This window comes from Miniopterus schreibersii (assembly GCF_964146895.1).
Source record: "Miniopterus schreibersii genome assembly, chromosome: 14".
Taxonomy (NCBI): Eukaryota; Metazoa; Chordata; class Mammalia; order Chiroptera; family Miniopteridae; genus Miniopterus; species Miniopterus schreibersii.
In genome coordinates, this window is record NC_138114.1 from 29352465 (window position 1) to 29366070 (window position 13606).

The window sequence follows — 13606 nt, forward strand, 5'->3', positions numbered from 1 at the left end:
TCAATCAAGCAAATGAAGCTTGTGCTTACAAAATAAATTTTCCACAGGGCTGAACACTGACTCCTGATCTGAATCACCAGTTAGAACTAAACGTGGTCCACAAATTTTAAGTCAACCACATTGCATCCAAACAACCTGCATTATGATTTCCAAGTAACAGTCCTTTGGAGGTGATTTTTACCTTCTTTTATCTTTGAGCCCCATTAACTATTGATTGACGCAGTTCATTCATTCAATCAGTAAATTTTTTTTTCAGGACTGTAAGTCCACTGTTCTAGATGTTGGGTGTAGAATAAGTCAAAAACAATCACACAAACAAAAAGTTACCACCCCACTAATACAAACGAGAGAGAGAGAAAACAAATACTATATCAAGAAAATCAGTAGCTATTTAATATGGGTTCATGTGGTCAAGAGAAAGACTTGCTGATTCCTAGGTAAGGAACATAGTGAGCATTCCAATATAAAGTCCCTGAAGCTAGAGGGAGCTTGGAGGTGGGCATGGCTGAAAAAGACCGTTTGGAGATAAGATTGGAAATCTGGTCCAGGACTACAATATGGGACTTATTCTAGAGGTTTGTAGAAAGAAGGACATTGAACGGTTTTGTTCACAGGGGTTATTTTGCATGTTGTGCAGGGTTGGGAGTGGGAGCTAGTGTTTGTTATCAGACAAGAGTAGAAACCGAACCTAATGCATTACTTTCCAGGCAAGATTTCATAGCAGCTTGAACCATGGTAGTAGGCAGAGGAGATAGTGGGTAGGGAGTCATATGATAGCCAAAAGGATTTGCTGATGGATTCTATGTGAGGCATTAGAGAAAATTTAAAAATGACTGAGGTTTTTGTTCTGAACAGGAACCCATCCCCCACGCCCTATGATTGGGGTGGCAGAAATCAAGAGTTCATTTTTGGAGATTATGTGTTGGTGAGGTTTTCTCAATATGCAAGCATAGTTCTTGACAAGGTGGTTAGAGACGCTGATCTAGATTCAGGAAAGAAATCACTGGTCAGGATGAAATCACCTAGAAAATGGGTGTAGACAGAAAAAAAACAAAGACTATTTCCTGGGTACTCAGCACTTAGAGATTAGGACAAGATTCATCAAAAGATGTGGAGAATTCACTAGGAAAATGCAGAATTCATGCACTGTGTAAAGAAAAAGTTTGTTAAGAGAGGGAGTGATCAACTGTCCCATGCTCCTGTGAATAGAATACCCCTGTGGGTTTTTAAAAAATATGCTTTTACTGATTTCGGAGAGAGGAAGAGAGAGGGAGAGAGAGTAGAAACATCAATGATGAGAGTTGTCATTGATCAGCTGCCTCCTACACACCCCCACTGGGGATCGAGCCCGCAACCTGGGCATGTGCCCTGACCGGGAATCGAACCGTGTCTGCCTGGCTTATAGGTGGACACTCAACCACTGAGCCACGCTGGCCAGGAGCCTATGTGGATTTTTATATGACCACATACGATATTAAGAATATATTGTAGTGGAGGAAAAAACAATAAGCCAAATGCTAAAATGTTCCATTAATAAAGGGGATCATTAAAGAAGTCTGTAGATGGTGGTAGCAAGAGAATTTAGTGGGTGATATAATCTGATGATGGCATTTACTTCAGAGCAATTGGTAGAAGGTGACCGAAGAGACGGAATAATGTTCTAGAAGCAGCAATTCAGAGACGGAAAGACACCTGCCATGTATCTACCCCTGAGCTCTGTCCTACGTAAAGTGTGGAGACCTCTCTTTGAGACGCTGCAGAAAGCAGTGTCTTGTATGGAGGGAAGGGGAAGCGTGGGGGGGATCAGAAAGCACCATTCCTATTTAGAGAGAAGGTTAAATATTTAGGAGATATTGACAGTGCGAGCCCATGAATTCCAGGGGTCCCAGGAAAGCTTGGTGAGTCGTATTAAGATGTGTAAAGAGCTACATAGGGAGAAGTAAGTATGTGTGATGAGGGATGTCTTAGAGTGAACACAGGGTTCCTTGCGACGAGTGAACAGGATGGGGTTGATGGTTTCTCCAGGACTGCTGAGAGCTCAGCAGACATTCCTCCCGTCAGTGAAGCGGTGGGTATGCAGGCTGGGGAAGGGGGTGTTTCCCAGGAAACCAGTTTCACGCAGTGTGATATTCTATGTGAGTTGGAGGAGAGAGAAAGAGATAAGAGTTTAGCGGTGTATTGATGCAAGTATATGCTATGGTAACTCAATTAGGAAACCACAGATTGCCATGTGAATTGTAAGGAAGGAGACATTTCAATTGGTAAAAGAACATGAAAGGTTTCCTGGAGGGAAAAGAATTTGTAAGCACGGGAGGGTAGTTGGATTTACACAGCGAATGTCAAATGAGGAGGGTGGCCCAAGCAGGGGAAGCACAATGAGCCAAGCCTGCACGAAACAGGGCAGTGTGTTTGTGGAGCAGGGATAAGAGGCAGGTACCTTAGGAGGTTATGAGAGAAATAAATCTTTAAATGGTGAGCATTTGCAAATGCTGCCTTTAGCCTTGAAGCCTGTGATCTTCCCCCTTTCCAAATTTAATCAGAGTAAAAGTGAGTTAACAGTCCTCTATTCATACTTAGAGCAGCAAAAATCTTATTGGAAACAGCCCTGAATCAGGGCCAGCCAAGCTCTGGAGCTTGATGGAAAGATGATTTAAAACACAGGGAAGCAGCCCAGGATTATAAAGGAGGCTTTTATATCACTTACTATATAATGTTGGGGTAATGTAATATTTCATCTACCGTGCATGCAAGTTAATTTTTTCAGTTTATCATGAAATGCATAATGGTAAATTTAAAATTTAAAATTGTGTTATATGTAGGACTAGGAGACATATTGTAGAATTGACTAAGACATATCAGTAGAATAAAAGATAAGAATAAAACTATTCTTACTTGCTTAAAATATGGATACTGATTAAGGGTATTATTAAGAATTTGTTGGGGAAAAGGCAACCCAATGAGAGCATTATGGAAATGAATGATCCATTATAAATGAGAGTAAAAGATAGTTGTTTATATATGCTCTGAGGTGGCGCATCTAATATGCTTAGAGACTTGAAAGTTCATTTCAAAAAATGTATACTGTGTTCCTAGTGTGTGCTGAAAATAGAGGCAAACAAAACAAACTGTCTCTCTGCTGTTATAGAGTTAACATTTTAGTAAACTAGACCCCAAAAAGTAAATAAACAAGGGTTTCATTTATAAAGATCTGTAGTCATTTGGTTTCTGGCTCAAAAATTTGAATGTTCATGTCATGTTAGAGCAATTCTTGGGTTAAAAGAATTAATTTGGAAATACCCCCTATAGTTACTATAGTTTAATATTGATATCTCTCTCACAACTGAATGTAGCAAACTGATTTTCATTGGTCAAAAGCAATAAGTCATTTTAATTGCAGGAAGAGAGAGAAAAACATTAAATGGTAATATTTCTTTTCAGCCTTTAATATAAGAATTAACATCAGTCATAAGCATCGCCCTTATATATATATATCCAAAAGAACTGAAAGCAGGGTCTTGAACAGGTGTTTGTACATCACTGTTCATAGAAGTATTATTCACAGTGCTAAGCGTGGAAACATATATCTATTCGCAGATGAAAGGATGAACCAAGCAACGGAATATATTTAGTTTTAAAAAATCTAAAATATGCTACATCATGGATAAAACTTGAAGACTTTATGCTAAGTGAAATAAGCCAGACACAGACATACAAATACCATATGATTCCACTTGTATGAGGTTCCTAGAACAGTCAGACTCATAAAGACAGGGGTCATGGGGAGGGCAGACTGAGGAGTTGCCGTTTAATGGGTACAAAATTTCACTTTGGGAAGATGAAAAAGCTTAGACATGAATGGCAGTGAGGCTGCAGCACAGTGTGACTGTGTTTAATGTAACTATACTGCGCACTTAAAAACAATGGATGTGGCCCTAACCAGTTTGCCCAGTGGTTAGAGCGTTGGCCCTCAGACTGAAGGGTGTCAGGTTCGATTCTGGGCAAGGGCACGTACCTTGGTTGCAGGCTCCTTCCCTTGCCCCGTCTCCGTGCATGTCTCCCTCTCTCTCTCTCCTCCTTCCATTCTCTCTGAAAAGCAATGGAAAAAATATCCTCAGGTGAGGAATAAAAAAAGGCTAAAATGGTAAATTTTATGTGATATATATTTTAGCACAGTAAAAGAAAACTACCAGTGGTGTGGGGTGGGCATCACCAGTATTGAACAAATATGTAAACTGATCTATTCAAAGCTGTTATTTTACAGTGGTATCTATTTTTCTTAAGTTGGTTTGAATATGAACCTCACATTCAGATTCAGAAGTAAATATCTGCCAACACATCACTCATACCAGTACCAGTTGCAACAGTTTCTCGGCGAGGCTCCCTGTGGGCCCATAACCAGCCCCCTCCTCAGCCTGCAAGGAGTCCATGTCGGGATCCCCCGGAAAATTCCGATCCACCCTTCTTTGGGGGCAGGCTACGAGCTGCATATCACTAACTGAAGTGTCCATGCTAATGAAAGATGACTGATAAATTTGGTTACATCCCAATAACAGACCACTAAAACAAAGGTGCTGTTAATGATTAAAAGAGAAGCAATATGCTAAAAGCAAATATTTGCAACATACAGTTTTTTAGAAACTCGTAAAACAGTATCCAGAATATAGGAAGAATTTTTTAAAAAGCAACGACTCGGCCAATAAAAGCAAAGCTGAAAAGCCATGTATGTTTGTCACATTCCTCATGATTTTCTGTGTGAGATAAGGAAAATTAAGCTAAGCCTCTGAACATTAACCTTTTTGTTCCTCTTGGGCCTTTGAAAACTATTAATCAATGACTATTACTTACCAATAATAACAGCTGCCATTTATTTGTGAATATTATTTTTCTGAGCACTATGTAAAGCCCTTTACTTATTTTAGCTTACAGAATTTATTTAAATAAATAAGCAAGCAAGCAACAAATAAAATAAAACACTTATTTACAAGGTAGGTGCAACTCTTCCTTATTGTATTCTTGCAAAAATGAAGACACGGAAAGTTAAATAACGTTCCACATATCACTCAGTCAGCAAAGACAGAATTCAGAGTTAGATTTATCTTTGTTCAAGGCCTGTTCTTGCAATCTCTAGATTATGTCACTTCCCATGGAAAGTGAGGAGTGCAATCTTGCCAGAAAAAGAATGTTGGCAGAAAATAACAGAACATATTAAATTTGTATGAAAAATTAGGACATAATTAACAAGGCAACCAAGTGATTTTTAAAATGAGATGTGCTCTGTGAATTATGGTCTCCTTTATTAAGGTAGCAAGTCTGGTCTGGTTTTAGAAACACCTTTCAATTTATTATCCAACTTTTCCAGTTTATTGCATGTCAATATTTATTACTGCAACTAATTGCCTAATTTAATGAAAATATAGAGAGATATAAAATATGATCAAGATTAATTTTAAAAATCTCTGAATTATGAAGATATATTTCCAGAAGTTAATGCAATAAGGATTAACCTCTCCTTCCACAAGTTGTAAATATAAAAAACTCAGCATCAGAAAAGTTGAATTAAAATGTTGACTTGATGTCTACAAAAAGTCAAAAAGACAATGAACATTGAAACCTTGAGTTATTAAAGAAGCCAGATTTAAATGTATGGACTAAAGAAAATAATAGTTTTTAAAAGTATTAAGGAATGGAGAGTTCTCACTCACAGATATTAAATTTTCTATCACATTTTAAAAATAAGAATGAAAGGGTGACAGGGGTTTTAGAAGAATGATGATGTTGAGAGAAAAAGTCACAGCCACAGTTAGAGGATGCGAATTTCCCTCAGTACAGTAAGTGTAGAAATAGGCAAGGTTAGCAATGCAGAGAGCAGTACTATTTGCTCCTACACCCACCGATGTGACTCTGATGGAAAACAGTGCCAGCACATTTGGAGGGTTTAGTATGTGTTTCCCCAGTGTAGCATTGCAACACATAATCCCAAAGATAATTCAGGCAAATAAGAATTACTTTTGTCTGAAAATGCCCTGTAATTTCTTAAAATTCCATTTAACTTTGCTTTGAATTGACCTGACACAGGAGACATATAACACCAATCTTAAGCAAAAATGATTTAAATGAGCTTTCCAAAAAGGTTTTATTCATACTTCTTTAACTATATTTTAATTTTGAACTGCCTATGAATAGTGCCAATACAAAGAATACATTACTAAATTGCTTTAAAATGTATTATGAAGAAATTTTAATTCCAAGTAAGTCATAAGAATGGGTGACTCTCCCTAGTAGCCCTAATTAATTTACAGTAATTAAAATCAGCAAGCCTGGAGCAAGATTATGTACAAAGCAAAAATATAATTTATATTGGTTAGTTCATAAATCACAGTACATCTGAAAATTACAAAGAGACTTTCTCAAAAACAGACACAGAAATGTCTGGATTCAAGAAAAAAATATTCTGATAACTAGAAATAATGAAACTCTAGAGACCTCCATCAAGTGGATCCTGAAACTTGATGTGGTAGCTACACTAGTTTTTGTAAACTTGTATCTCTTTTGTATATGTTTCATTTTATTTGTCCCAAGGTATTTTTTCCTAGACAGTGTAGGCCCTTTCTTGTCTCAGTAATCTATAAGAAGACAAGGTCAAGAGGCTCACAGTAATTTGAAATACTTTGTTACCACCTGAAGCCAATGAACCCAAGATACGCTACAACCTAACATCAAAGATCTCCCCCGTATATAAAGAGCTCTAATAAACTGATGAATGAAAAAAAAATCCAAGGTAAAAAGATAGGAATAAGACTGGAAGACTGGAAGAGGCACCTCATAAAGAGGATATAAGAGTTGACAAAAATGGAAAAAGGGGCAATCAACTTTATTAAAACTAGGGAATTGCAAAATAAACCACAACAACATTTTGGAAAATGGTTTGACATCATCTATGAGGTGTGAACGTAGGCATATCCCCTTACTCAGAATTTTTACTCCTAAGTATTTACCGAACAGAAATGCACTCATATGCTCACAAAAATATGTACAAAAAATCTGCTATTTGCAGACATATGCACTACTTGTAATATAAAAACTAAAAATAACTTAAATGTCCATTAACAGTACATACAATACATTAATTATAGTGTATTTGTACAGTGAAATTCTACAGAACAATGAAAATGAATTTATTATTGCTACAAGCAATGACATGGATGGAATTCAAAAATATAATGTGAGCAAATGAATTCAGAAAAAAAAATACAGATTTTCTAAGTCCATTTATATAAAGTTCCAAAATAGGAAAAAACTAATCCAATCAGATAGTTGTTATTTGGGGAAGGAGACTTATAATGCTCAATTCCTTGATCTAGATGCTAGTTACTTCCAGAGATATAATTTGAAAGATAAAAATAAAAATTTTGAAATGTTTATAAAACTCTAAATACATAGAAACAAAGGGAAGTTTAATCAAATTTCTGGTGATTTTAAGCTATTCTTATTGGAAGATATAACAATAAAATAATTCTGACAGAAATGGAGGAGTCATAGTTTCATTAGTCTTCTGTTTAGTTAATATTTAGGAATTATCTATTTTTAATGCTTGGTGAAATAATGCCACATAGTTTTCTTATGATTCCTAGCTGGAAAGTGTGTTTTGGGACAATGGAGCATTATGTTCTTGGTGGCGGTGACTGAGACATGGCAGTAAGATGGGGCTGGCAGAAAGAATCCACATTACACATTAGGATGGACAAGCACATGGGTTTATCTGGTTCTTTTTTTTTTTAAATCCTCTCTTGAGGATATTTTTTCCATTGCTTTTCAAAAAAAGTGGAAGGGGGAGTGAGAGAGAGAGAAACATTGATGTGAGAGAGACATGGATTGGTTGCCTCCCACACTCGCCCCAACCAGGGCCGGGGATCGAGCCTGCAGCAGAGGTACATGCCCTTGGCCTGAGTAGAACCTGGGACCCTTCGGTCCACGAGCTGACGCTCTAACCACTGAACCAAACTGGCTAGGGCTATCTGGGTCTTGCTTTCAGAATCCAGAATTGTAAGCCAGAATGATGAGGTTTTGAGCTGAAAACACTGTAATGATAGTCACAGGTCAGAAACAAATGGACAAATCCTTGCAGGACACCTGAGCACTGCTGTTTTATGCTATGGGGCATTCACAAGAGCAGTAAGTGAAAGGGAACAAGTTGAAGCCTTAGAAGATCCACGTGGGAGAAGGAATTAGGCACTCAGCAAAGAACAGGCGTCACAGGAGAACCGTGAGCCTCTCAGAGCTGGACAGCCCTGGCCATGGGCCCGGAGCACAGCCAGCACAGGACTCGGAAGCATCTGAACAGGGCAAGGCCTGGTGACACTGAGACAATCCGCTTTAAGGAAGAGGCTCTTTGTGAGTTTACTGTTTGGGGTTAGAGCAAAAATTAGTGTGAGATGAGGCTGGGACCAAAGGTGCAAAACAATAAAAATAAAAAAGGGCACATCTGTGGGCAGGAAATGAATGGTAGCTCCTTCTCCTCCTGTCATGAGGGAAATTACTAAGGGAAGTAGGGAGCTTCTCACTTAAGTCAATATTGATTAAAGTTTAATCAAATGTTATGAATATGCTAAATCCCAAGATCATAAAAAATAAGGTTAATGAGTACAAAGCATAAAGGCCATAAAAACAAAGGTATAATATTTAAATCTATATCTATCTCTTTTTCAAAAACATAATGATGAAGACAAACTAGGTTTTTATTACTTAACCACTACTGGGCTGGGTAACCTTAGACAAGTTTCTTAAACTCTGTAAGCATCAGGCCTAGAAGTGATGACAATACTATCTAATGAAGTTCTTATGAATATAAATGGGGTGGGAAAAACAACACAACAAAACCCTATAAAGCACTGAGTACAGTGCCTAGATCCCTGGAATCTCTCAATAAATTTTCACAGTCGTTGTTAGTTATTTCATCTGAATAGTTCTTTTTACCAGTAATAGTAATCTCAGACTCAAAATGTTCTTAATTCAGCATGCATAATGCATATAAATGATTAAAAAAACAATTCTATTGAGTGTTCAGATGTCATTGCCCTTGAAACCAAATTGTGGGCCTGTCTCTTTAGAACTCACCTTTAGTATCAACACAGAATATTAATTTGTATTCTTAATAGAAAAATAAGACAGTTTATAAGAAAAGTTAATTTTTATAAGAAATTAACGTAGGAATAGTTTCCTCCATTATGTGATGACTAGAAAAATTCTCCTTGAAATAATTTTCAGTGTATTATTTTCACTAAAATATTATCCCTTTGAGAAATAATCAGTTTAACTATTTCAACTTGTATATTTCAAATGATACAGTTCTCTTATATCAACAATGATCCAATTGACATGTATGAAACATATTTATGTGTTTTAAATAACTGGTATTATCTTAACATGGTTATGAGCATTTTTGTACATATTCTCTTTGTAAATAGTTATTGATGGCTTATTTCCCTTTCAGGAAGCTGTAACAAATTTAAGAAAAAAATAATTTCTGTATATACAGTGTGAGGTTCTGAGAAATAAACCCTGACAGCACAGCTAGGAGAAATTTCATCTTTCAGGTAGTACCAGCATCAACTTATCCAGAGAACATTTTTAAAAGAATATTTTTTAAAGGGTATATTGGGGTTTTCGGTCTTTATCTCACCATACCATAACAAGCCATAAAATTAAATGAGGTTATCTTCTAGTAATTAAGTTACATCTGGGGAAAAAGGTCTTGAGGTTCTCTCAAATAAAATTTAAAAATAATCAACAAGTCAGTAAAATTTCTTAAATAGGATTTTTCAGAACAAACTGTAATAAAGCTATCTATAAAAAGGCCAGCAATTTCAGGATGTAAACAAGATCCCTTAAATTTCCCTTTGCAGATAGATATGGTAAAAAAAAATGCCATTTTTCAAAGAAAAAGTATTAATAGAAAGTTCTGAACAGTGGAAAATTTATCTTTCAAGATTAGAAAAGGAATTATCTGTAAAAAAGTTGAAAAATGAAGCAGTTCTTCCTCTATCTTTAATGATTCACAGCATTACACATAATCTTTTCTGGCACCTCCTGGGAATATTAATGTTATGTTAATAATCATAATGAAAATTAGGAATAACTAATGAGACAGGAAAAGAACACAATGAAAATGTGTAATCTCACCTATGTTTATACGGGTTTGATTAGCACTAAATCCAATTCAAACATTGAATTCTCTTTCAATACTTCTGTTTCTTGCCACTGTTTGTTTTCTGCTTTGTCCAAGTGAGAGATGTAAAGATGAAACTACTTTTCTTAATTTAATTCCTACTGGTCTCTATAGTATCTTCACAAGAGGGAAAACAATGAGAAATATTAGATGGCAGTTCTTAATGAAATCTATCTGTTCAATACAGGTGCCAGCCTTCTTTGAACCGATGAACCTAGGAATAATTTTTAGCCTACCACATACTTCTTGGTACAGTTAGCTTATTGGGAAATCTGGTATGGCCTTGAGTCAAAGATTACAGGGTCTGCTCTCTAACTGTGTAATGGGGGGTCATTTATCAAGTCTTCTGCGGTTCAAGAATGACATCTACAGAATGGTTTTTGTTCTTTCTATGTAGCAGTTAAGAAAAGTAAATGACACTCTGTTCCTAAAGTGTTTAGCGCAGTGCAGGACACTGGGTACACACTCAGAGCATCTGTTTTCTTTTCCCAGATCTTTCTTGAACACAATCTTCTATTTATTGTCTTCTGTCTACTTTTTTTAGTGCTGACACCCAACCTGCATTTAATCATCATGATCATTGTCAATACCAGTTCTTCATTGGCTAAAGAACTCTGTAGATTAGAGCAGGTTGGCCAACGCTATTTTTTTTTTGGCCAAAACAAATAAACACTAGCAGTTTTATTAAATGTAAGTGTTATCAAGTTTTGGTAATTTTTGCCTTTCATGGAGTGGTTTTATTAGAATTTATAGAATTTACATATCCTTTAAAAAATATTTCTATTTTAAAAAATAATTCTACTTTATTCTTATAATTTTAAATTTTATTTTTACTATTGTGTGTTGTTTGAAATAGAAGTATACTCTTTTGTTTGAAATAAACAAATAGCTCAATGCCTATTTCATAACTGAAAATAGTATATTATGAAGCCATAAACATATAATTCTGGTTACAAAAAATATCTATATATCCTTTTATATACATTATAAATAAAATGATATATAATATATACTATAAAGATATTAATGACTACAAATGGATATACTTATAGAGTTTGTTAATTTGAATTTTCTGATATTTCTCTAATAAGCAAGATGTAATAAAATCATTATACAAGACTATTGGCTGAACCTATTATGGTAATCACTTAGCAATATTTGTAAATCAAACCATCATACAGTATGCTTTAAACTTGTACAGTGATACATGTCAATTATTTCTCAATAAAACTAGAAATAAAAGACTACTGGCCATTAAAGCTGTTACAACTTTTCATCTTTGCAAATAGCACAGCAAGAATAATTAGATTGAAATTATTCAAAAAACTTGAAAGGGAAAACAAAAATATTTTAATAATTTTTCAAATATAGATTAATAAATTATTATAATTCATCCATGGTTCTCAAAAATAAAAATAATGGGAATACAAATATTTTTCTATATTATCTCAAGGTGGAATTTAATAATGGTCACTCTACCCTGCTTTATAGTATAATGTTTTGAAGTTAATTATTTTTAGAATTTTATCCAACAAAATATTATTTCACAGGAATTTTAGTTTAGTGTTACAGCTATTTCTTCTTAGAAAATTTGTTAAATGATGTATATAGACATAAAATACATTGTTATAAAATAAACTATATATATAATATATATGTATGTATAATATGTATGTGTATATGTGTGTGTATAATATATATATGTATATTATATATATAACCCCCCAGAACACACACACAAAGAGCCAGAGAGAAAGAGCAGAGAGAGTTCTAAAACACCACCAATTTAAATGAAGGACATTGTGGAGAGCAACTTTTTTGTGTGAAATGTGTTTTTATATTAAAATGTTGCAGTTTACATATATCCAAGGAGACAGATTTTGTTTTCTCATGTGCAAATAGCACAATTGCAATCTGTAAATACAGTCTCCTTTACAATTAGTGTCACTTTAACTATACTAAAGGTACTATTTTGTGATCATTAGTTTCACTGTAGCACTGTATATTCAGTAGAGTTTTAAAAATTCTCAATTTTTTCTCCAAAGTAAAAGGTTTGTAAATTGAATTGTATTTTCCTTTGACATAATATATTTTAGAAAGCTATGATAAAAGTTTAGTTTTTGTTTGATTGTTTTGTAGTAAAGCTTTTTGTTTGTACTTTTTAATCTATTTGATATGCAGTAAAACATTGTTAGAGAGACTGCATAGAAAATTCAACATTGGTTTTAATTTTCAAATGCACTGCTATCCATTTCCCTTGATTTTCTATTAAACATAGAAACTGAAGGATAAGTAGGTTTCTTATACATTATTCATATTCTAGACCTTTTTGCAATAATGAAAAATGCCATTATTTATCTTTTAACATTACATCTACTTTAAAATTGTAAATATATGTGTGAGGATGTTCAGATCTCTTTATGGAACAAGGTGGTACAAATTTATCAACAAATGAAGAAAACACTGTGTTAAATAATCTAATAATGGAGAAAAAAGTAAGCTTTAAAAAGTTTATGTTCAAGGGGATTGCTTTTTTCAAAACATTATATATTCTACTTAAATTTAATTTTTAAACTTTTTTAATCCTCACTTGAGAATGTTTTTATTGATTTTAGAGAGCGAGGAAGTGGGAGAAAGAGAGAGACAGAGAAGAGACAGAGACAGAGACAGAGACAGAGACAGAGACAGAGAGGAACACTGATGTGAGAGAGAAGAATTGTTTGGTTGCTGCCCTTCTGCGCCCCGAAGAGGGATCCAACCCACAACCTTTTTGGTACACCAGATGGCACTCCAACCAACTGAGAGACCTGGTCGACCTAATTTACATTTTTAAAATAAATTTTGCTAGTCAATCTGGAAACCAAGTGACCAAAAAATATAAAAGATGAGAAAATTAAGAATAATGCAAATTTAAAATAAATATAAGCTTAATTTTGCTTTATTAAAGCTTATGTTCTTAAAAATATTACATCCGTTTATCCCAGCTCAAATAACCTGTTCAGTTAAATATATTACAATACTTATCTTTATTTTAAGTTTTGGGCCCATGGGTTAAATCCATGGCCATACAATTCTAAAATACATGTTAATTATAAACTGTGCAGTCTTTGTTATATGTAGTATATATAATAGCTATTTGATTTGTTTTCTTAGATATTCCAGCACTTTCTTGATAAAATACTTTAAATGATATTTTTAATATCTGATAAACATCTTATTGTAGTAATATAACAACAAAAATTCCCTATTTAGATACTTTTGCTTTGCTATTAGTAAAAAATATAGCATTCATTTAAAAGACATCAATAAATATACTTTCTCAGTGGCGCATGGGTTTTTTCAATAAATATTTGCTAGCTACATTTCACATGCAGGCAAGGA

General features: G+C 34.5%; 1 protein-coding gene across 1 annotated transcript in view; it reads left to right on the plus strand.

Annotated features, from left to right (window-relative positions):
- PCDH15 (protocadherin related 15) overlaps positions 1 to 13606 on the plus strand; it is a 904849-nt gene that overhangs the window by 828895 nt on the left and 62348 nt on the right. The window lies entirely within an intron of this gene.